The 13064-nt window shown below is 42.6% G+C and overlaps 1 protein-coding gene across 1 annotated transcript in view; it reads right to left on the bottom strand.

The window, feature by feature from the left end:
* Window positions 1-10341, bottom strand: part of MAML3 (mastermind like transcriptional coactivator 3) — a 280365-nt gene extending 270024 nt beyond the window's left edge. Inside the window, exon 1 of the mRNA XM_061343857.1 lies at window positions 10305-10341. The gene's annotated coding sequence lies outside the window, so the exon portion shown is untranslated. The remainder of the gene's footprint in view (window positions 1-10304) is intronic.
* Window positions 10342-13064: the final 2723 nt, after the last annotated feature.

The following is a 13064-nucleotide window of genomic DNA, read 5'->3' as shown; positions in this document are numbered from 1 at the left end:
TACCTAACACAAACAAAAACTCATCTCCAGACACTATAAACCTCTGTCAGCATCCACACTATTCCTGTATTTAAAGGACTGTCACTACTTCCATTGACAGTAACCTCCTACTTTTACAGGTTTAAAAGGTAGCCTTAAGAACGTGTTCTAGTAGAAACGTTCCAGCCCATAAGCAGGTTTTTTTTAAGTTGGGAAAAACGTCCATCTTCTGAAGCTGTTGGGTGCCAAAGAGGTTTTGTAGTGCCAGGCATTTTTCTGAGCTTTTATAACTTAAAAATAATGTCAGTGTTAACTTCTTGCAATGTATCACCTAATAAATTTGTACCTTTGTGGTTTTACTGTTCAGGAAATGTTATTAAACACAATCATTTTTTCATGGCAAAAACCCACCACAGGTGATGTCTCTGGGTCAAACTGTCTACATGCCTAAGATAAGAGGGGAGATTAAAATTAGACATTAGGAAGAAATTCTTCACTATGAGGGTGCTGAGTCACTGGCACAGGTTGCCCAGAGAAGCAGTGGCTGCCCCATCCCTGGCAGTGTTCAAAGCTAGGCTGGACGGGGCTTTAAGCAGCTTGTATGTCTTTAAGGTCCCTTCCAACCCTAACCATTCTATGACTCTGTAAGTACCTGAAGTCACGCTTATGCTCCTGTCATAAAATAAGCCTTGTTGCTCTGATGTGAGCATACAGTTCCTTATCTCCAACAATTAGGCTACTTATTCACCTAAGTAAATACAGATTTATGAGCTACAGATCTCCCCTCTCTCCCCCCCCCCCATCTGCACAGGTAACCTGAGTATATATAAACTGGGAGATGTCAGAGTACTCCTGAGTTCCTAGGTCTCAACTATATCTTGTCTTCCTATTGATATAAGCTTCTCCCTTGACAACCTGATTTCCACAGAAACCTAATGCATGATCAGATGGGAACAGCAGCAAGTTCTTGGTCTGGGTAAATAGGGAACGGGATCTAGAACAACCTTAAGAAACATCTGGTGACACAATGGACTCTGGAATTAGGATTCTCTCGAGTAATTCTACTGAGAGCAGAATACATACTGCATACATATTTTTGTATGTACTGTATATATATAATATGTATTTTTATACTGAGTAAATTAAAGTAGACCATCAGTGGTCTATCAGCAGTACATAATACTCTTCCTTACGTATTTATTTATTGTATGAGTGAAAAAGAGAAACAACAGCATAAAAGCTAAGCTCTCTTTTTTAAGTCCATCTTCCCATCACAGACCTCTAAAGGCTCAACTCATAACTCTATACTTATCTCAACAAGAGACTTTTAAGGCTAAATGCATTAAACTCTCAAGTGTTGCATGAATTGCTGAGGTGCTTTAAAAGGCTGGTCACTGTTTGCTGTATGAATCTTTACCTGTGTGAATCTGATGCTCACAATACCATTAGTGTGTTAAGTATTTACTTCAGTAGATGGAACTATGGTATGGATGGAAAATAGCATCTTTTACAGCCACTGAAAAGAGCAGTTTAAGGCAACCATTAAGGGCTGTAGGATGGAACCAGACTGGGTTTGTTCCATACACTACACTGTTTCAGTTGAAAGAGACTACAATGATTGGCTGGTCCAACTGGCTGACCAGAAGTCAAAGCATGCTGTTAAGGGCATTGTCCAAATGCCTCTTAAACCCAAATAGGCTTGGGGCATCAACCACCTCTCCAGGAAGCCTGTTTAGACACAGGTCCTTCCACACAAGCAGCACCTTAGCTTTGTGGTTGAAGGGTTACCAGCTGCAGGTTATAACTACACCACAGTCATGGGTTTTAGTCAAATCACTAGATTTTCAGCTTCAGAACAGTAGTCTTCATTCAGCAGTAATCAATCATTATTTATGTTAAAATTTCAAGCTCTTTTAAAACTGACAAGAAATTCTAAAGAAAATGAAAGCTGTTTTCTTTATCCTCCTAATTCTGCTTGGAGGAAGCATCAATGAACATTTATAAGTAAATTAGGGAATAAAAAATAAAAGCTACCCGAAAGCTATGACTACCACTGAGGCATACTCAAATTCATTCTATGAATTCTGGTACTCTTCCATGGTGTTAGATACTGTTGAAGGAAGTAAACCTCATCTTTTAATCAGGAAAGTGCATCTGAGAAGCTTGTCCAAAGCATCCTGGTTTTAATATCCTCTACTATGCTCTAGTAGTCAAGCAGCCATAATAAACTTGAATTGTCCTCGAGACCATAGCTGTAGCTGCCTAGCTACATGTAGCATCCACATGCATCACTAAAGTCTGAGGTATGAAGCACAGAAATTTTTTGAAAGAACTGCTGAGGGGATTAGGCAACACCTGAATGAATCAGACACTTCATGACATAAGATAATTAATTTGGATGGCCCCAAGAAAGATCTACATCTGAGAAACTGAGTAAAAGAAAAAACACACACGAGTCACAGTTCTGCTGTACCCCCAAATATAATCCAGCACAACAGCTAATCATAGAATCACAGAAGCTCATCCAGCTCCAACCCCCTGCCACAGGTAGGGACACCTTCCACTAGACCAGATTGCTCAAAACCCTGTCCAGCCTCGCCTTGAACACTTGCAGAGGTGGGGCAGCCACAGCTTCTCTGGGCAACCTGTGACAGTGCCTCAGCACCCTCACAGGGAAGAATTTCTTCCTGATATCCAGTCTAAATCTTCTCTCTTTCAGTTTTAAGCCATTCCTCCTTATCCTATCACTACATGCCCTTGTAAGCTATCTTGCCTACCTTTAATTCTTTTCCCTGCTATGCACCTTGACTTGGCTAAAGACATAAATCATGGTTGCCTGGAGCAGCCAAAATTTAGAAGGATGCAACCACAGACCAGGGAGTTGATGACTGACTCTGATGTCTGAGAATAGCTCTGAGTAAGCTGCTGCTTTTCTATCAAGAGTGGGATCATTTTTTTCCCCTCTAGGTACACACATTTCATAGCAACACATTCTGTTGCTATTTAGGATTCACTGGCCACTTCCATTACAAATGTTCTTTTCCTGAGATTTATAACCATAGCTTTTGTTACAACGATCAGTGCCAGACAAAACTTGCCTCATTTCGGGTTTCATTTTAAAACCAGGGCTAGAGCCACCTTCACAGAAGTTTCTGCAATTCTTTTGGCAGGCTTGAGGCAATTACTAGCTGCTGTTAGAACAATACATAGCTTAAGATCAAGAGTCAGCAACAACTCTTCAGCTTCCAAGTTGATTTGGCTGTTTAAAAATCAAAACGAAGGAATCCTGTGCATTCAAAGCAGAATCAGCACTGAGTGGAGAGCTGAATCAATGATTGAAACCAAAGAAAATGTTTGTGTGAACTCCAATGAGAATCAAAATAGATGCATTTTGCAGTGCGCTATTTATATCTCTATAATTTTAAATGGTAAAGCCGAAAATAGTCATTGCAATATGTCAGCTCAATGTAATTTTTCTTTCCAAGAGACATAAATCAGTATATATATATTTTATTTTTTTTTTTTGGTAGAGAGTAGTAAAATAAATAATAGTTTTCCAGATAGTTTTAGAGGGGGTTTTTGTTTCTAAAATTTTAGTCCTTTGTGGCAGGAGTTCCTGGCATCTAAATATGGCCTTTCCCTCATCTGACTTCATTTAGGATATACATCTACCAAGAGACTTTCAGAAATATGTAATGATTTAACAATGCAGCTAGTTCAGGTGGGGGTTAATTGGGCTTTCAACCCCCCCCCCCTTTCACTCTGTGCCACTGTTTTTACTCTCTCCATCTCCATTGTAGCCTTAAAAGCAGCAGAGCCGCAGCCAAGCATTGCACACTCTCCACAGCCAGAGACTTCCTCTGAAGCTGCAGTGCATAATTACATCCAGCTGCTAAGGGCTGCAGAGAGCAGGATAAGCAGCACCCTCCTGTCCAGGCAGTAACCCCCAAGCTTTGTGATGTGGGACACTCCCAAGAAGGCTCCCGTACTCTCGTAGTAAAAGTTGAGAGAGAGCAACAACTCCCCTCCACCCCAGTTCCCTGTACAGACAGAGATACTAAGATACTAAAAGGACAGGCGGTATTGCAGCCTCCCTCCCCCTTCTCTCCTTTGCTTAAATCCATTTGTTTAAAGGGAAGAAAATTCCTCCTATGGCCCCTGCTGCTGCTCTGCATGACCCACTACTGTGAGGCTCTGAGGCAGCCTGACAGCAAGCTGCATTAGGAAGCTGTGGAGCCCATCGTGACAGCACAACAGAGATTAAGACCTTCTTTGAATTGTATTTGCTAGGCCCCGGGAGCTTCAACTGCTGTGCAGGGTTTTATCTTTTAAAATGCAGAATCCTTGCTGGCAGTCATCGAAGTTCATGATAAACCTAAACAGTACCCTGAGGTGTTTGTGACTTATGGACGTCAGGGGTATAACAGACAGTGCAAATTGCTAAACAATGTTTTGCAATTATGCAGCTCTAGGATCACAGAACACTTACCATAGAATCACAGAATCACAGAATGGTTTGGGTTGGAACGGACCTTAAAGATCATCCAGTTCCAAACCCCCTGCCACAGGCAGCTTCCACTACACCAGGTTGCTCAATGTTATGTGCTGATGAACTGTGTCTCTTCAAATCAAATTCATACCTCAAGAAAGCAATACCAGATGCATTGAACATTTTGTTCAAGACAACAGAAAAAATCTGTGACAGAGTTGGGAACAACAAAACCTGCATTCTTACCCTTACATCCTGTTAGGATTACAGAACATTCAGACAGTAAAACTGTACTATACGTAGAACTGTAGGCTCAAACTGTATAGATGCAGCTTATGTGAAAAAATCCTATGCCAAACAAAATCACTCTGGGTTTTCTCTTACAGAATGTGGAGCTTCAAAGGGGCACAGGAAGGACCTCTCATGAGGCTTCACAAACAGAAATTTCTGCAAAAGAATAGGAAGTCTCCCATAAATCCATGGCATATACAATCAGGGCTTTTGGGTAGAGCATCGATATTGACTGCATCCACAAGCAATGGCTAATGAAAGTATTACAAGTGCCCAAGAAATTTAGGAGCAAGCACACATTACCAGGATAGATTTTACACTCTGGGAATACCAAAAAATCAATGATAGGGGTTTGTATTTATATCTCTCTTTCCTCCTCCCTTTTTTTTTTTTTTTTTTTTCTTCTTCCTTCCTACCTGGGTGGAGTAGCACAGTCAGAACAGCAATGAAACTGTCATTCCAAAGTCATCATGGCTTTTTATGACATAACACATAGCTGTTTGGGAATCCCATCAGGTTCACTGTTTGCACTCCCTTCTTGTGTGCACACATGCGCCAAATGCTTTCATGCTGTTCTTTCCTTTTGCACTAGTATTACCTGTGCAGCACACACACTGGTTTATCTCCACCTCTGACTGCACCACAAGGGGGGCATCACATCATCCTCACTTCTCAGGCTACACTTGTGCATTACATTGGCTTTGGCACTAAAACAGGCTTAAGAAATTGCGCTCTGCTGTTTGCCTTGCCCACTCTGTTTATCCTAATTCATTTCACTGATCCCGTTCCAGCTGATCCCATTAATGCTGGCAAAAGAAAGAAGTAAGGGGTGGTAAACTGTGTTTGAAAGAGGGATGAATGGGCAATGAGCAGCTGGATGGAGAAGAAAATGGTAAACATGAAATCACCTTTGCTGTTGGAGAGTGTACAAGGAAGAAATGTTCTCAAAAAGCTTGATTACTGGTAACTGTACTCCTTTGAATGCTTCTCTCTATTACATGTATTCCACTTTGCAGGATTTCAAAGTGGCAACCAGAACACTTGGAGTGGGATCTCAGAGCCTTGAACAGACTGCATATGTTTCCTGTTAAGCTAAGGCAACTGGGAGAGGAAAGAACAGAGGAGTGAGAAATGCACAGCACCACACAGCATGAGGACAGGAAGCGCGCATATACATTCTATGGCAATGGGATAAAAATACAAACCCAAGTGTCTGTGATACACAAAGGTGTATGGAAAGAAACATACCTGGCAGAGAACTGGAGGAAGTGTGCTTTACCTGACACAGGAGCCCAGTTCTGACTGCTGCAAAGGTGGTTGTAATTCATGAATGTCACACAGGTAGCACGAGGGAAAGCGCACACATGAACACCATTGTGGTGGCATTTTGTACTCATCGTGACTTGCTGTCAATGATGAATATGCAAAGTGGTGAGGTAGCAGGAGAGGCCACACAGGCATAAACATACACAGCTGGAGCACCTACTTCTTTGTCCAGTCTTTTTGATTTCTGATGACTGTCTGAAACTTAATTCCATATTAGTCTTCTTTAACCCAAATTTCTGTTTTTCCACCTTCAAGAATGGGCTCACACATCCCAAATAAAGTTCTAATTTTGACTATTCATTCTGAATGTTTTCTTGAGCAAGTGCAAGCTCAGCTGACCTTCTCATTTGAGCAATTTGCAGGTCCCAGTGACTTAGCTATAGGATTTGCTAAAGGAAAATTCTTAGGCTCCTAACTATGAACAGGCTTAATATAGGAACAAAATTGTTTAGGCTCTCATACATATACACCTGGTATAAAGCACTAACAATTGAGCATGCAGACTCAGAGGATGTTGTCCTGTAATTACACTCTGTTGGTGCCAGGTTAGTACTTCCCAATGAAATCACAGAAGAGTTGAGACCAGGAGATACCTCTGGAGATTATCCACACCAAGACCCCTCCACTAAGGTGGTACCTCAGAGGTGTGTTCCTTTGGATTTTAAGTATCTCCAAGGATGGATACTTCACCACCTTTCTGGGCAACCTGGGCAAGCCAGTGCTTGGTCACCCTCACAGTGAAAAAGCCTATTTTAATGTTTAAATGGAGTTTCTTGTATTTCAATTTGAGCCTATTGGCTCTCATCCTGTCACTGAATGCTACCAAGAAGAGTCCAGCTCCATATTTTTTACATCTTTCCCTCAGATCTTTAGATAATTTATGTAGGAGAAACTAGGGTGTAGGAAAAGGTCTATGAACACAAGGTTAAAACACAAGAGGACTTGACACATAAAAATATGCCCACTCACGTTTTACTAATAATATTATTAAAGTTGCAAATCCATCACTGAGCTGTTTCAGCCAGGACTCTGTTTATCTGCTTTACTTGTATATTCTCTATGTTCCTCTCCTTCTCAGTAATCACTGGGATCATTTGATAGTAATTAAGTTATTTCATCTCTACAAATAGGCCAACTCAATTGCAGTTAAAAACTTCTCCCACTTCTTGTGTGTGAAACAAGAGTCCAACCCTGACTAAAGACAAGCTACAAAACTCTGACCAATCAGCAATCTATCGGTCAAAAAACTACATTTCCAGCACTTGGTGAAAGCAGCAAAATCCTTTAACCTTATTTTTAATAAGTGTGATACAAAGCAGGAAGTTTCTAATTTTTAGCAAAGGAACAAAAGGTAGATTTCTACCCAGATTTATACATGTACCAGCAAGTCTTTCCAGACAGTCTAGGAAAAATTGTCAACAGTGTTGTCAGACTTCAGAAAAATAACGAGTATCTTGTTTCAACAAATGCAATTTGATCACTAAATCCAAACTTCATGAAAGAGAAACACAGTTGTAGGTTTGAGGCCTCTTACCCTTTCTCCCCCCAAAAAGCTGACAGTTAAAGGCTTGTAAAAGCTGATGGAGTTTTAAAATCAAAAGTTTCCAAATTTCAAACCAGCCCTCATCTCGAATACCCCCACATTGTCTTCTCCCAAGTCATTCTGGAAAAATGGTGATCATGATAAGGTTTTCTGCTTGAGAGCATGATTTTCCTTGTTAATTCAAACTCAACAGACCTGTTCACCAAATATTCGCTGAGAATTTGGTCTCAGCTATTTTCCTCTATTAGGTTTTCCTCTTAGCAAAGTAAAACAACTATTGTAGTTTTGTCACAGCAGGTTAGGGATTTTTTTTATATATATATGTATATAAAATATATATATAATATATATAAATATATATATATAATAATATATACATTTACACTCCTTTTGCATCATGAGCACTTATTAACTTGCCCTGAAATCAGAACGTACTGAATGTAACTGGTGTGGTGTGGGAGACTGTTTCTGGCTAAATCTGCAGGCCTGGTAATTAGAGATAATCTTTTATTTCCATCTGTACATCTTTGAAAGATAATAACCATAGTGACCAATGACAGTATTTTTACCATTTTCCTTCAGAGAAAAACTGCAATTTCAGACATGTTAATCACGAAAAAGTGGCTCTCATAAAAGTCACTGTCAAGAAAATGAACGTAAGATGGAAGCACAATGAATACGGCAAAACCCCCTATTAGCCTACAGGCCGGAGTAGAGGTGGTGTGAAACTGCAAAGGCACAGGCTTTAGAGAGCTGTGCTGATTAAGGAACAAAGCATTAAGAAAGAACACAGATTGTGAGAGATGTTAATATCAAAGAGTGACTGGAAGTACTTAGAATGGTTCAAGGTAATAAATCTTCAGCAAATGGAATGTACTTAAGAAAGGAGAAATTTAGGTCAAATCGCAGGAAAAGATTTCTAATGGTAAAGTACAGAAGGTTATGGAATACTTGCCTGAAGGAAGAGACACAAGGCACATCCCTGGAGACTTTTAAAACTACACTGGAAAAAGCACTGAAGCATCTGGTACACAATAAACCTACACCAGGAAGGAGAAAGGCTAGATGATCTAACTGGCCTTTTCCACCTCTGCTTTCTGTGATTCACTGGTAATTCCACTGGCCAGTTCTGGTTTCAAATACAAAAATCCAACATCAACTGTAAGCATCCCCTGTTGAATGCAAATGCTCTTTGAAACTTACCTGTTTACCCTAGCACAGAATGCAAATGCTCTATGGAAATACAAACAGATCCCATGTTTTAAGTTACTTTTATTTGAGTATGTCTACATTACGATAAGAAGATGACACAGTAGAATGTGACCAGTCATTATGTTTGTACTTACAACAGGGATCAGATGTGCTCAACCTGAAGTACTAGCATTTCGATTTCCACATTTTGAATGGATACTGTTTAACTGTGGTAGATTCTGTTATAATGTGCTAGGTACTGTTATAATGTTGCTCAGCATGAGGAAGAGTGATACCATGAGATACTGTGACCTTTCAAAGGCAGCCTTACGCCTTTCTTTCTACTTTTTTTTTTTCTTTTTTTTTTTTTTTTGGCTGATGCTCAAGGAATAAAGAAAAAAAAAAAGCAACAACCAAAACCAAACAAAAACCACCAACCAACCAAAAAAACCCCCAAAGTTGGTATATTCTACATGGAGTCTTCTGAAAATCTTACTCTTTCCACTTAAAATAATCACTATGCAGTCTTCATCTCATGTTTGGAAAGAGCTGTAGTTAATCTGCCTTTCTGAAATCCACAAAGACACAGGTGAGTAGCAAGGATTGGGCCAGCAGTCCCTCTAAACTTCATGAAAAAGGTGAATTTTATAAATGTACTAAAAGTGAATAAGGGCTGTAGGACTAGATGAAGATAAATTAACAAAAACCATGCAGAGTGAGCCTCAGCATTACCACTGCAGTTTGTATGAGGAGTGTCTTTTGAAGAGGTTTCTCCTGATTGTTTCATCCCATCTGGTTCATGTCATGGAGCAGTTTGAATCTGAATTACTTTCAAACTAAGCTAAACTAGAAGTTGTGTTCCAGCCATTGCTGGACATTCAGCCCACTGCTCCAGACCAGAGCTTGTACAAAGCAAAACATCCTGAAAGGAATACAGCACGGTGCCCAGCACCAGCTAGATTCACTGTTCAGACCCACTCCCAGTGCATCACGCTACTTGTTAATGTAGACTCCTACAGTCCCCTTATCAAAACTGATGGTCTAACAAGACTGTTGGGAAATTATTGGAGAACCATGCCTACAAAGGAGTCTGGCTCATCAGTGACATCTTTTCTGTCTCCTTCCTAAGGGAGGTTCTACTGATCAGTTCAGGGCTGGCATTAACCCAGGCGGTGACCCCATCAGATGGGCTTACTCCCAGCGCATGTTCACTGTGTTGGGGAAGGGCATATGTAGGTGCTTCCAGCCTTCTCATCCTTAGACCTCAGCAGGCCCAGCATAAGCAAACACGCTGCTGGCATCGTGATTTGCACTGCACCCCGCTGGTGCTCCTGCCTACTCCGTTTACATCTGTCAGACAAAGCCACTGGCCTGAACCTACAGGGGGGATATAAGAGAAAAGATGCCTGTATTTCACATCCCAGCTTTGAAAACTTGCAAGCTTATACTTCAGTCAGTGGACTAACAGCTACGGCTATCACTCACCTGCTACACACTCAGGGTGGAAATTCTCACTCCCTTTTACAGCAAGCTCTTGAGATGTGCTGCTAGCACGTTAAAGACACAATCCCCTGCACAGAAAGCAGCGTACCGCTGGTGTCAGGAACACTATCTGTCACTGTATATTCTTTGCAGGGCAGGGCAGGGAGTTCAAGCACCGGATCTGGACAATCACCACCTAACGCTTCCTGTGGCTTCAGCCTGTGAGAGGGTCACAGCACTTAACACAGCGGCCTCTACGAGAGCTGCAACACGTTCTTCACTTCCAGTGAAGTGAATGGCCCTCTGGCCCGGCCGCAAAAGCAGGCCCCCTTCCCTCCATACCCCAGCCTCCGGCGGCAGCTTGGGCGCCAAACAAGCTGGGCTCGCCCCTTGCTTCCTCCTTAGCACTACCCGCCGCCTCCCTGCACAGAGCTGCAGCCACCGCAGTGCCGGCGTCCCTGGCCCGCCCCACACCACCAGCAGCCCACATCGGCAGCAGCAGGGCAGCTGGGCAGGCTCCTCCCGCCAGGCCGGGTCTGCCAGGGCACGGGAGGCGAGCACACCCGCCCTCGGAGGGCCGGCCCCGCCGCCGGGGAGGAGCCGGGCGGAAGGGCACCGCCTCCGCCCGCCAAGGCCCGCGGCAGGACCGCCCCCTAGGGGCCGGGCGGCCACACTGCGCCGTCCCGTTCCCGGCCCCGGGCAGCGGCAGGACCGAGGGAGGAGCCGCGGGAGGGGAACGACTCACGGAAATGGGTGGAGGGAGAGGAACAGCCCTGAGGGACCAGTGCCGCTGGAGCTGGGATGGCAAGAGGGATCACAGGGCACCGTATATTAGAGCAGGATTAGCTCTCATTTGGGTACAACTTCAGCAAACGGTTTTGAAGAGAACAAATGAAAATGATGAAAGTAAAGGGAATATCAAGTAAAATGCAATACCTGTTCAGTACCTGCTGCAGATTAGGTTTACTATGAGGGTGGTGAGGCATTGGCACAGGTTGTCCAGAGAAGCTGTGGCTGCCCCATCCCTGGCAGTGTTCAAGGCCAGGCTGGATGGGGCTTGAAGCAACCTGGTGTAGTGGAACATGTCCTTGCCCATGGCAGGATGTTGGAACTGAATGAGCTTTAAGGTCTTTTCCAACCCAAACCATCCTGTGGTTCTATGATTGTCCTTTATTTTCCTTCAGTAACCCCAGTCCAGGAAAAGCCAAGCTTACAGTGCTGTCAAAGATGACACTGACAATCACAGCACTTGTCACACAAAAGGAGATTGACACATACTAGCTTACAGGGCCGAGCAAAAGAAAGAGGGAACAGGGCTGCTCCCTGCACAGGTATCACCACCACAGAGAACAGGCTGCTCTGAAGACAGCTCGACTGGGCATTACAGCAGGTATCTGAATCACCCTCAAGTGATAACTCAGGTCCTGGAATGATCTTCCAATTAACACAGTGAAGGAAACAAGAAGACATTCAAAGAACTTAAAGAAGTACTTAGTTCATGATGGTGTCTACAGTAGTAATGACTTTGATGGCCTCTCAGTTTTACAGTCCTGTTACCTCTGTATTTCCAGCCTAGATAGGATGAGGCAGCACAATTCTAACACAGCAGACCAAATATCTTTTGAGTGCTCTCCATTGACAAAGAGGCATAAATGCAAAAATCAGAAGGGGAGAACCCCTATTTGCCCATGCGACAAATGCAGGGTGGGGACATGGGGACCAGGCTGGGGCCTGAGCAGTGGCATAACCCTGCTGCAGAAAACCAGACCACTGACACAGAACAGGCAGCATCAGTACTGTCATTCTGTGGGGCAAAAGGCAAACATCCTTCTTGGTGTGTAACAGGAAATTGCTCTGCGAGACAAGCAAAGTAACCCTCCTGCTTTATTCCATACTATTAAGGCACCAGCCATGAGCACAGCACCTCGGTTTTGGCACCACTTTTCAAGAACAATGTCAATAGCTGAAAAGAGCAGTGAGCATGGTCAGAGGGTTAGAAAACACAACCTACAATGGAAGATCAAAAGAACTGTGATGGTTTAATCTCCAGATTAAGACTGAGGTGGAGTATGGTCACAATTTTCAAAGGAAAGGAGTAATTTGTTCTTTGTGCCCATCATGCAGAAGTAATAGATTTAAATTGCAGCTGACTTTTTTAGTGATAAGCACAGGGAAACATTAAAACATATTGCCTGGAGAGGTTGTGGTGCATTTGTCACTAAAGAACAAGTTAAACAAACATATTTCAAGACTGACATTAACAGAGTGCAACTTTTAATGGAGAGGAAGCTGATGACTGCCAGGGATCCACTTTTTGCTGTTATTTTATGAGACACACACAAAAAAGCTTTTTTCCTTCAAACACAATTAGAATTCAAAAAGGGGGGGTTACTATTTCCTGTTGGGTTTTTTACTGGCTTACTGCGTGAATTGAGAAACCACAAGTATTTCTGTACCTCAATTCCCCATCAATAAAACAGAGGTAGTAATACACAATTCATGAGGATGCTGCAAGTCTGTAATGCATTATTGTGACCTTGTGGATGCTGGGAAAGGAGGTGGTATACAAATGTAAAATATTCCCACACCCTCAGTTGTTTTTTTCATGCTTGCATTGCTTTAAATACTGTAATTTGTTTTCCTTTCTTCTCAGACAGCGTGTAGGCTAAACACACTGTGGACCCTACTAGTTACACAAGTGCAGCTCTTCCCAAAGAGGAATAAACCAGGGTTCATGTAGTTTAATAGAACACTGAAGTTGAG

Source organism: Neopsephotus bourkii, unplaced genomic scaffold (assembly GCF_033783945.1).
Source record: "Neopsephotus bourkii isolate Nb327-2 ecotype Australia unplaced genomic scaffold, CSIRO-AGI_Nbou_v1 NB_1827, whole genome shotgun sequence".
NCBI classification, from domain to species: Eukaryota; Metazoa; Chordata; class Aves; order Psittaciformes; family Psittacidae; genus Neopsephotus; species Neopsephotus bourkii.
Note: the sequence above shows the minus strand (reverse complement) of the source record. Positions and strands in the feature narration are given on the sequence as shown.